The following is a 12,138-nucleotide window of genomic DNA, read 5'->3' as shown; positions in this document are numbered from 1 at the left end:
AGGCGGTGCGGCTGCGGGTCGGGAGTCCCTCCCCTGGCACGGCGGCAGGATGGGCCGCTCCGCCCCGCGCCAGGTTTTTCCTCTCGGGACTCTGTTCAGCGGGCCCTTTCCAACCGCCACCTCTCTGTCCGGTGACGAGGATGCGTGGCCCTACTCGGCCCGGCTGTACCGCGCTAAGCGGCGGAGAGTAGGGACAGGCTGGCTCCCGCAGCGCTGCAGGGCCGAAGCCCAGAGAGAGCCTTCCTCCGGGAGGGTTCCGTGTTTGCGTGTATGTGTATATTTTGAAGGAAAATTTGCTGCAATCCCTTGTGCTGATGTATGGGAGCGGAGCTCTCCCTCTCCTCTCCCGGCCTCAGGGTGCGCAAGCTGTGCGCAGCCTGTGCGCCTAAAATTGCACCTGTTCCTGGGGTGGAGAGGAGTTCCTTTGCCAGTGGCTCTTGCTCTGTGCTTAGGAGGTGGGAGGAAAGGCACAGCGTTCAAGGTCAACAGGATACACTTCTCCCTTACCAAGGGCGTTCTGGTATTTTTTAAGACCCACCAGTAGGCAGCAAGTCTATTTTTGTTACTTACAGAGTGCTGTGCATGTGCTCGGTAACTGACAGGCTCATGAAGAAGGCTTGGATTCCTGTCACAGTTTACAATCTCCTGAGCCCATTGCGTGTGCAGGGCAAGCACAGCTATGCTGCTGCATCAATAACACCAGGCGGGCCAGTTCAGGTAGATACTGTGTGTTGCCAAATCACTGTAGCCTCAGAGCTCTCATGTTTCACAAGCAGGCCAGGGCTGTGTCTGGTCAAGAAATGTTCTGCTGGAAGAGCTCCTAGGAAAACACACAGCACCGGTGTTTCCAAGGCACGTTGCTTTGCTGGCCGGGTAGCGATGTGCCTCAGCAAGTTTTTGCAGTAGACCTGAACAGTAAATGCTAATGTTTTCCATGGTGCTGAGGTCTGAAACAGGAGAAGAGCTGCCACAGCAGCTTGGACATAGATATGATGGTTTTCTGTAGTGGTAGGGGAAAGCAGAAATGGGGAATCTCATAAAGGTAAGAATCTTTGTCTGTTATGTAAATATAAAAACTTGCAGCCTGAGTTCCCTTTTGGAAATTCATTCTGTTTACTTTTTATAGTGGTTGCTACCCAGAGACACTGTGGAGTCTCCCTTTCTGGAGGCATTTAAAATCCTCCTGGATGTGTTCCTGTGTAGCCTGCTCTAGGTGCCCTTGCCTTGGCAGGGGGGTTAGACTAGATGATCTCCATAGGCCTCTTCCAGTGTTAATGATTCTGTGGTTATGGTGAGGCTTTTAACTGTGCCAGTATCTCTTATTTGGTTCCTTGTTACCTGTACAGTTCTACAGCTGCACTAATTTTGGGCTGCTCCTGTTTACTCCCTGCCTCGAACCTCAACTGATTATGGCATTGCACACCTGAATGTGCAGCACTGGCAACATTTCAACACTGATATTTAATCTCTGTTTACAGTGTGTTAGGTTAGGTTATTAAAGGCTCATTTCTGCATACACAGAGGAACTCAAGGACACGTGAGCATACAGGGGAGCCCCAATAACCAGGTCAAAGGAGGGCAGACCCTTTCCAGCCCGTGCCAGGGCTGTCCCAGGGAGCCTCAGCCCCATGAGACTTGGCGGCGGGGGGAGAGCAACACACCCAGCAGCCAGACACAAAGCTCTGTGTCTTGCAGATTGAGGGGGTTACAGCCTAGGGTTAGAGGACACATGATGGGATGCATAATACGAAGAGCATTTGGGTATTGTACAAGGGTTATTGTGGGATGTTTAGGGCAAGAGCCAAAGGCAGGGAAAGGAAAGGATCAAGATGATATACGAATGAGCAAGTGTGGGAAAATAGTAGGGTGAGGAGGTAAGTAGGGCTTGTCCTGTGTAAATGGGCTGCTGGTCAGTATGCTGTCTGGCTATGCCCCGTGCCTGGTCAGCACAGTATCTCCTGTCTTCCCACTAGACTCTAACTATTCTACTGGGTGAGGGGGCTCCTTGTTCTGTGTGTGTGTGTATGAGATGTAAGTCCCCGCAGCAAGTCACACCTCAGGTCATAGGGACCCATGCCAGAGAGGATAGGATTAGACTGTTCATGCCATCTGTGTTTGCTTGAGTGTTTGTGTCTATGTTGATCTGTGTGGTTGGCCATGTGCATAAATTATATCCGTATTTATGTATACATACATAGTGTGTGTATGCCTATTAAGCATAGGTGCTCAGACTTGTTACTGACTAGACCTAGGAAAATGGAGTCGTGGCAGCCTCTCTTCTATTGGGCTGCATGGTTCATCCACTTCTAACACGATCCCCCGAATTATTAGCGTACTAGAAAATCCTTGATCTGTGCAAAAGCAAGAATAATTATTATTATTGCTACTATCTTTATTATTATTACTACTACTGTTATTAGTAGTAGTAGTATTTCTTTGGTAGTAGTATATTCCAGAGTCAAAAGAAGTAAATTCTCCTGGTTCAAGAGTATTAATTGGTACTATTAGGAAAAAAAAAAAAAAAAAAGAAAAGGAAGGGCACATGGATGAGACACAGATTTGATCTCATTACAAAAACATAAAGGTGTGGATCATTTAGCAACATCCAGGAAGCCAATTTTACTTAGAGACTAATATTCAATTTAGTAATCACAGATCCAATCAGTTTAAAATAAATGCAACGATAAATACAAATTGATTGAAAACTAAGCATTTCAACTTTAAAAGGGTAAGCTGTAGTTAGTGAAATAAGTTCAACAGCTGAATATGGGGAAAGCTTGGAAATTTCTTTATTAAAGAAATAAGAACAGTGCATAAGGTTAGTGTAAGGTGTTAATGTATAATAACATGAGAATAATAATGTATAAGGAAGAACTCCAGGCTTAACTGCACAGGGGGTGAGTTCTAACAAGATACTAAAAGTAGGCTGTCAAACAACAAATGAAGAGAAATTTGTGGCCTTAGAAATAGCAAGGGTAAGGTGAGATTTGTCAACATTCAAATCAAATTAGATTGTGAAAATAAATAATAAACAGTAAAATATGCATCACTTGTAAAAATGTAAAGAAATCCTGAAATAAAGTAGTTGAGCTTTGTTTTAGTGATCATGGGGTGAAAAAGCTAGTCTCTCTCTCTCAGATTGAGTTTTCCTGATAATTGCTGGCTGGAGTAAAGGGTGGAGTGAAGAAGAAACAATTAAGGAGAATGAATGAATGTATATAAATGGATGTTACTGTTTCCACAGTGAACTTAAAACTAAGTGTTTTCACGTCAGAGGAGTAAATCTCCATCTAAAGGGAATGGAAAAAAATACAATATAAAATCTCAAAACTATTTTGTATAGACCACAAGGGTAGGTAAAAGCAAATCTAATTTACAAGACATCTGACTAATAAAGACATGTATTACATGGAGAACTGTTGTGACTTAGCCCACATAGGCAGCTAAGCCCCACTCATCTGTTTGCATGCAATCCCACGCAAAGGGATGGGGAAGAGAACAGCTACTTCGGAAGACATGCGCCATCACTCAAAACATCCCTCCACTTCTTCTTCCCCCAGCTTTATATGCTGAGCATGATGTCAGATGGTGTGGAATATCCCTTTGGTCAGTTGGGTTCAGCTGTCTTAGCTGTCCCCCTTCACAATAACTTGTGCACTCTCAGCCTGCTCACTGGTGGGGTGGTATGAGGACTTGGCTCTGTGTAAGCACTGCTCAGCAGCAATGAAAACATCCATGAACTATCAACACTGTTTTCAGCACAAATCCAGAACACAGTCCCCTGGTAGTTATTATGAAGTTATTAACTGTATTATGAAATTATTAACTGTACCCCAGGTAGAAGTAGTGCAAGAACATAAGAAGATGTGAGGACCACTGCAGATGATAGACTTCTATAAATTTTATATTCTTGAAACTAGGAAAATTGGTTTTACTGAGTATAAAAAAGAAAGAACTCTGATCTCCAATTCACTTTTTTTTTTTCTTTTTTTTAATGCCTAAATAGCCTACCTCCTCTGGACTTGTGTTAGGTTATTTTCATGTGTTCCAAAATTCTAATATTTTTTTTTAGTCTTTGCAGTGCAAGCAAATGTGCTGTTTCCTGGAGAACAATATATAATTGTTATAAACACTTTATTTATTATAGTTTGCCATAAGCTTTTTTTTCTCTTTTAGTATTAAACTAAGTATTAATGTACACTTTAAAAACAGCATTCTTTTTTTGTTTCTTCAGTCTTCATTTAAACAGAAGCAAGCCAGTGAATAAACAGTTCTTAGGAAATTCTGTCAATTTTTGTAACAGATCTAGGTTAAAAGTTTACATAAGCATTCAAAAAATGACAGAAAAAACAGTTGTCACCAGCAGTACAGTGTAAGATATTGGACATTATTTTGCAATTCCCATGGAGAATACAGTAAGTGCAGTTCCTACTGTATATCAAAGCAGTCTTACTGATGTTGAAATGCAATGTAAGAATACATGATAAAAATCCTTAGTTATCCCTCTTAATAAGTTAATGTCACCTGAATCCCTCTGAAACCATTTAGATGAAGTAATTTCAGGTCCCACAAATAAAAATCATGTACCTAATAAAAATTGCTATAGGCTTTCTACTAAGAAGAAACAGTACTTTAAATATTTTCTGTCAGAAGGATTGCTCCAGAAGATAATTTTTTAAAAGCAAATTGGCTGAGCTATCTCTCCATGACCACTGTTTCAATTCCTTACTCTTTCTTTCTTTATTCTGCTGCTGCTATTACAGCTTGTTATGTATAGGTCTGCCTTCAAGTAAATTAAGTAAATGAACACATTTTGTTCAGTTGGTTGTATTTATAAGGTGTAATGTCTATGGCAGAAATAGTGACCAAAAGTAGTATGATGATAAAGAGCACTGCAAGAGGAACTACAATGCCACCAATACCCAAATAGACTTTCTATAATTAAAACCATCATCAAGGAAATATATTCAAAGTAGTGTAATGCACTACTGCAGTATTTTCTAAACCATTTGGGAAGGAATAATTATTTAAGTAAAGTCCTGGTGATTACTTGATAATTATCAAAATAATATGAATTAAAAATTAAACAAGTCATACTGCATTCAGTACATTAGTTTCTAATCTTCAACAACAGGAATTTTTAACTAATATGATTTGTTTGTAAACAGTTTAGAATAACCAAACTCGATGCAGACTTCATCTGCCATTGTTTGTCAGTATCCTCCTCTTAATGCTGGTTGCATATTTTCTTAGAGAAGGATACTTAAGTTTTCAAGGTAGGGACTGTCTCTGTTTCTACAATGTTATTAGGCACTTGCAAAGTTCATTAATGGTAATTTGCGGCACTTGTATTTTTGCTACAGTGTTTTCACTTTTATGTACAAGACCCAATTCTACCCTAAGTATACAGGGGTAGAGTCTGGTCCTTCGCCTCCTGACATCAGTAGGAACAGATGTATTTCTTTCCCCTGCCACTCCCCCCCTCCCCCCCCCCACCCCCCCCCCGGGGCTTCCAGCATTGCCTTGGTACAAAGGAGTCTGATTTTCTTAACGCTTTAATAGCAACCTGCTTCCGTTTTCTCATTTTTCACTGTCAGCTTCTTATACATTTTCATTGACATTGCTTTCTTACATATTTTCTAAACTTTGTAGGGGTAATAGTCCCATAGTGGCATTTTCTGTGCTTAAAAATACATTAGTAGCATTGCAATATAAAGCAACCTTCCAAGTGGGAAAAGTAGCTTATAATAATATAATGCTGTTATAACGCATATGCCATAAGGGGGGAAATTAAGATTGTACTAGCATTCTTAATTCTGGCATTAGCCATAATGTTTTCTGAGGGCTGACTTTTCAATCTTAAGTTTTTCACATTTTTAGATATAGTATGTGGAATATGTTCTTTTTAAAGAAAAAAACAAACCAAAACCGCCATGTGACAATTCTGATACCTACAGAGGTCTTCAGTATGTTTACTTCTGTGAATGGATAAATGGTGATCTAGTAAAAGTTGTCCCTGACTATGGCAGGAAGTGTGGATTAGATGATCCACAAAGGCCCATTTCAACCGATCCATTCTATGATTCTGTGATATTAAAGTGAGATATAGTACTTCACCTCTTGATTCCACAAGTATTTGTCAACAATGGCAAAGCAGAAATGCGAGGATCTTGACATATCTTATTCGTGCCTTCTTCTAACTCCGCCTTTTCATCCTCTTGGATCCTCAGACTAATTCCCATCTTCAGGTTGCTTGTACCAGTCCCCACAGACCCCACAGATGTTAAGTCATTCTTCATTCTTTCTGCCTAGTATTCAACATAGCTCATTTTCTGGGTCGTAGGATTTTCCACTTTCTAATATATGGTGGACCAAGTAACTAGAGGCTCTGTAGTTCAATCTTACTTCGTCTTCACTCTTCACAACTGCCAAGTGTCATTTTGGCGTGTCACCGTACCCCTTAATCTCTTTCTGAAAAGCCTGAGCCAATGTACTCTTAGCAGAACCCTTTCCTTGCTCATATCTCCTTTGTATTTGAACTTTGTATCTTCCTTTTCCATGCAGTATGGTGATAGATGGAGTTGGCTGTCAGAGCACAAAAGAGGTGGAAACCTCCCAGGCTAGCAGCAGGCTAAGCAGTTAATTAAAAGTTCTATTGGGCCTGCTCTGAAGCGTGCTTTGTGAGAGTGGGCTTTCAAAAGTGGTTTTTGCTAAAACTCCCCAGTTCTGTCTAAGCATGTTTTCAGGGTACATCTTGAAGGTCATACAGTTCTGAAACTTGCAGATCAAATGGTTAAAATTGGTAAAGTTATAACCAAGAATAGAAGGGTCCAGCCCAAAGTGGTCCAATAACTCCTGTAATGGATAGGATATTCTTTGTATATATTTGTGTTCAGTGTCTGCATTTAATTTTTACTTTAATGTCTTTCTGCTTTACTAAAAGGATTTCAGCTTGCAGTCATATTTAGCATTCAGTGTACAGTCTGTATTTCTTTGACTGTCACTGATACACATTTAAAATTTTGCAAAGTTTCAGTCCTGATCTCCTTCCAGATTTCTTCCCTTACACCTGTTTGTTTTAGTGGAGGAACCCATTTAAGACTGGAGTCAATGGGTCCAGGTGCTTATTCTTATGTCCAAGCTTTTATAAAGGTTTGTCTCTCCACTCTTTATTTTGCAATGCAGCAGAGAGCATCTTGCAACACAGGTAAGATCTTTAATTTTAAAAATAAATTTAAAAAATAACTACCAAAAGTTTCAGTGCATAACAGGAAAGAGAGATGCAAAGACCGTGAGAGCTGCTAAAACCTGGTGCCTTTGCAGAAGCAAAGAGTTTCACAGCAAAAATGTGCCACAGTGATCATGTATACTTTCAGTTATCATTTAATGCCCAAACCAGTTAACATCAGCTAAGAAACATGATACCTCTGTTTGTCTGACCAGAGAAAATGCACCTTTTCCTAATCCCACATCTAGCACAACCAGTCACAGTTTTTAGGCAGATTTCTCAGTACCATAATAGCACCTCTAAAACTTTGTCTGAAGCAGTTTAGACAAAACATTTATTTTCTATTCTGTTTAATGGTTGTTTTGATTGTATGTTAGCTATTAGATTGTATATTAGTTATATGTTAGCTTTGCTTCCTGTTTGCCTTTCTGTATCCCATTCTGTAAAGTATTCTTGGGCAAAATTTTTCAATTCAAAATAAAAAAAAATAAATTTAGTTTTGGATGGTGGCTAATCTTAGTTTTCTAAATAGCAGAAGCTTGTGGGTTGCTTGTAGTTTTTTAAAAGTTGATGAGTAGGTGGCAGTTAAACATACACAGTTCTGGTTTTCAAGGCATTTGCAGTTCTCAGTTGTTTCTTTTGGTACCATCTACTGATACTTTCATTAATGTTCCTGCTTCTGTCTTTTCCTGTACAAATGTAATTCCCGACTTCAGTGCAGTCAGGACAACATTGGTTGATACAGTCATCCTTAGGAATATTTTTGCAACGGTTAACACATCTGCCTGTTTCCTGAGAACTCTTTTAATTGTATAGATGTGTGTATTTCATATTTTTTATTTATCTATTTTTTATCTGACAGAATAAAAGAAGCAAACTCATTACTGATAAGTGCTGTGCACAAAGCTGGTTAGTGGTTTTAATTAGTGCAGTTGGGGTGTTTGGGTTTTCTACTTAAAAAGAATCTCAAACCAGGTACTTTAGTGTTTCTGTATCAATGCTACTGAATCTTTTCCTTCTCACCATAGTTTTGTAAAAAGTAACTGACTTGTAATTTTTGGGTTAATTTTCATATTTCACTTCTGAGTGTATAGTGGAAAATTCTGTAACTCCTCCTTGTGCCTGCCCACTCACAAGCTCAATGACTCCATAAGAAAACAACTTTCAAGTCAATCTTATGTTGTGAGTATGGATTTCTTTGGGTCTGTTTATGTTCCTAGAGCAAAATGTGTCAGTCTTGAAAAAGAAGAAACAGTAACTTTTTGGAGATGACTTTCTCAACCATAGGTTAATGGGGTATTGTTTTGTAGTATGGGAATTAAAAAGAGACTAGAAAAATGTCATTAATTTCAGTAAGAGCTGAATGGAAGGTACAACTTTCACAAAATCCTTCTGCAAACACTTTTTGTCCAGTCAAAAAAAAAAAGAAAGGATTGCCAGGGAAGAACTTATAAGAGATTTAGTTGCTGTTTGAATGAGCTCAGCTATTATTGTGATAAACAGGGGAATAAAACTGTACAACAGGTGGAACATTGACATTTCACAATGTGTGGAATTTCATTGCAAGTGTAGAGATAGGAACAGTTGGACAGATAAAATTCTATAAAATGAGTCTTGAATATCCACACGGGCAATATCTTCCAGAGGTAATACATTAGATGGCAGTGGAGCAGCAGAGCATGCTCCATCTGAAAACAGCCTTTGAACAGTGTGTGCTAGATATCTCAAGGCAATAAAAGATAGATCAATTAAGTGGATAACTGGCAACATTTCTACACCTTAGATGTTTAATGGTGGTTACCTGTGAATATTTTACACAGGTAATGTCCTGTTGTTAATTTGTTAATTTTGCAGCAACAATTTTGTTAATTTTACAACAATCCTGATTAAGCTAGGTAGTTAGCTGTACTTTTTTGAAAGAGACAAAATTGATAGACCAAGAGATTTGCTATTATTGTTGCAGTCTTCGTTGATAAAGAGCTCTGCTGGGCAGACTTTGACATATCATGTGAAACTCCGAGTAGGCAATGTCTATATTAACTCTATAGAATCAAAGCTATAAATTTCATTCCCTGATGTGCAGTAAAAATCCCCCATATATCCATGATGTGAGTGAGGTAAAATATGCACCAGAAAGTAAAGGTACATTGATAATCTTTGGTAGTAAGAATGATTAATTTCTTGCAGTGCGAGAAGTCTGGACCCTGCAGTGTTTTAGGTGTTGTACATACACATAATATTCATGTCACCTGGATTCTGCCTTACACTCAGTATCCAAATTTTGCTCAAGTCTGAGTTGGAGAGGGTCTCCAGAGACCACTTATCCTCCCTCATTGTGCTTAGAATTTCTTGTATACCTAAAATGAAGACCTGGAAATACTCAGGAAAAACCATGACTGAGCACAGATATCCTTGGCTTTTGCGTAAGCCCTGCTCAGTCTGGAGTTTGTGTCTACTTACTTAAGCCCTGAAGTAATTTTGTCTTACAATATGGAAACCAGCTAACTGGTATTGAAACAGCACTGGCGTCACTAAAAAGCATAAATTGGCACTCAACTCATGCAACTATATGAAGTGATTAGTGTACATAGGGTGTATATGTAGGTGTATATGTGTATCTCAGATATCTTACAGTCTGAATCATGAATGCACAGAGGGATAAAAGAAAGGAAATAGGAATCTTTCCTTTTTGCTTTACAAATGGAGAACCGCAGCACCCTGAAATTTGAGCAAGGTCAGCTAAGTCTGTGACAAACCTAGAAACTGAACTGAGAATTCTGAGTGCCTTAACCACTATTTTCTGTTAAGTGGGTGGTGTTTTTTCTCCACTCTAATGATTATCTGAAGATGAATTTTTTTTCCCCTTCACTCTAAATTCTGTTTACATTACCATTTAAATTCAAATTTTTCAACAGCTGCTGTTTTTGCAGCAATCAAAGACAATATTGTGGATCTGGTCTTCATTTCCAGATGGAAAGCACTTATCAAACGATTGTTGAATTCTTCTTCCTTATGACATAAAAGGCTGTTCAAATGGCATTCTGAGAGAGAAGTCATAGCTTTGAGAGCTGGTTTTTAACAAGGAAACTTATAATGTACTAAACCAATCTCATCTCAAATTTCACAAAAAGGAGAATTATGAACTGTATTATCTTCTAATAAAAGCCTAATTTGGTAGGTTCTATAATCACTTTTCTAAACACACATAAGTATCTCTTGATGAGACTTTTGCTATGAGCAAGATCCCTCTTGTAGTATATGGTTAAGTAGCAGAATAGGTTTATATCAATTTTATTTTTAGGAAAATGCAACCAAACTTGAATATGCAGCAAGTTCTTTTATTTTACTTAGCTTATGTCATCCAATTATGTATGAAGATTTTTAATTTTAGTTAGTAAATCTTAAGAACTAGATAATTGATTTTATTCTAAGTAAGGAACTTCTGATAAAACAATATGTTATTTTGTGGCACAGCAAATCAGAAGGAGGTCCTCACATTATCCATCCATATGGTTGTTCTTGCTAATGAAGTGTCTTCCATAATTCAAAGATGTTTTTTTCAAATGCATCACTTCAGCTTTGCCATAGATATTTAAGTTCTCCCAGGAAGCAGAAGCAAACCTGAATCGATCCTTATTTTTATAAAAGGTAAGTGGCACTCATGTCACTTCTGTGTTTTTGATAGGGGTTCAGCCACTAAAGGTTTGGAATGCTGAAAAAGTGCCTCAGCTTGCCATTAGAGGTAGATATGATGGCCGGGTGTGAATTTAAAGCTTTTCCTGAAGTTTTCTCAAAGCTTCACCAAAAATAAAACACTGATAGGACAAAAACTTATCCCTGTGTGTCTGTCCCTGTCAAGCCCCTATTGACTCTTCATTAGCCCAGTTCTAAATTGGATACGGCCTCAGGGAGGGAAACATTTATATAAGAGGGTTACAGTGGAAGGATCTCTATCCCAATCCTGCACATGAAAAACAGACCTTGGAAACAGCATGCCTTCAGCTAATTAAATGTAGCCATTCTTCCCCTTGAAGAAAAGACGTTTCTTCCTGCAAGTTACCAGGGAGCTTTATGGTGTTCTCTTTTTCCTTTGTCAGAAAATGCCTTCAACTGAGGAAACTGAAACTGAGCAAGTGAAAAAATAGTCTTGATAGAATTAATATTATGCAGTATTTGTGTGCATGTGTATGTGAATAATTTGTAAAGCCTATTTATGTAGGAAGCATTCCCTGGCAATTTTATTTTTCCTGTGTAGCTAGGTTTGTCTTCTTCCTTTTCTCTGCTTATTTACTGCTCAGAGAAAGAAATAGTCCTTTGGGAAGGCATGTTCCACCTGATTTTATAGGAAATTCCTAGACTATTTTGATAATGCCAGTAATATGTAATAAAGAGACTCAGAACACTGGTGTTTTTTAGGCTGATTTGCATTAATTTATCATGTGTCATATTCCATAAGCATAAGTTCAGTGAAATCTGATATCTCAAATGATTCTGATTTGAAGTAGCATGACATTAAAACCTGCTCACTTGTTCTAGAATAGGTAGCTGTCTATGTGGCTATTCAAATCTACATTATGTGAAAGAACATCATGAAAGAGTTTAATTACATGCAAAAGTTTAATTACAAAGATTACTGAAAATCATTCAGTTGACTATTAGAATTCAAAAATACAGCTGGTGCACTTAATTACACAAAACTGAAGTTCATCACTTATTCAGCATTCTTTGTCTCTAACAATGTCACGGGAAAACAATAGCATGTTTTTTCTCTAAGAATGGACTGGGCAGCTCTATTTCTTTCCTCCCTTGTTTGATTTACAATATGTGCATTGTCTGAACACTTTGCATGAATATTTTTACAGTGGATGCCTTCTCTGTCTTGAACTCTGTAGATTCATTGCTTGATTATT

Source organism: Neopsephotus bourkii, unplaced genomic scaffold, assembly GCF_033783945.1.
Source record: "Neopsephotus bourkii isolate Nb327-2 ecotype Australia unplaced genomic scaffold, CSIRO-AGI_Nbou_v1 NB_1820, whole genome shotgun sequence".
Lineage (NCBI taxonomy): Eukaryota > Metazoa > Chordata > Aves > Psittaciformes > Psittacidae > Neopsephotus > Neopsephotus bourkii.
Note: the sequence above shows the minus strand (reverse complement) of the source record.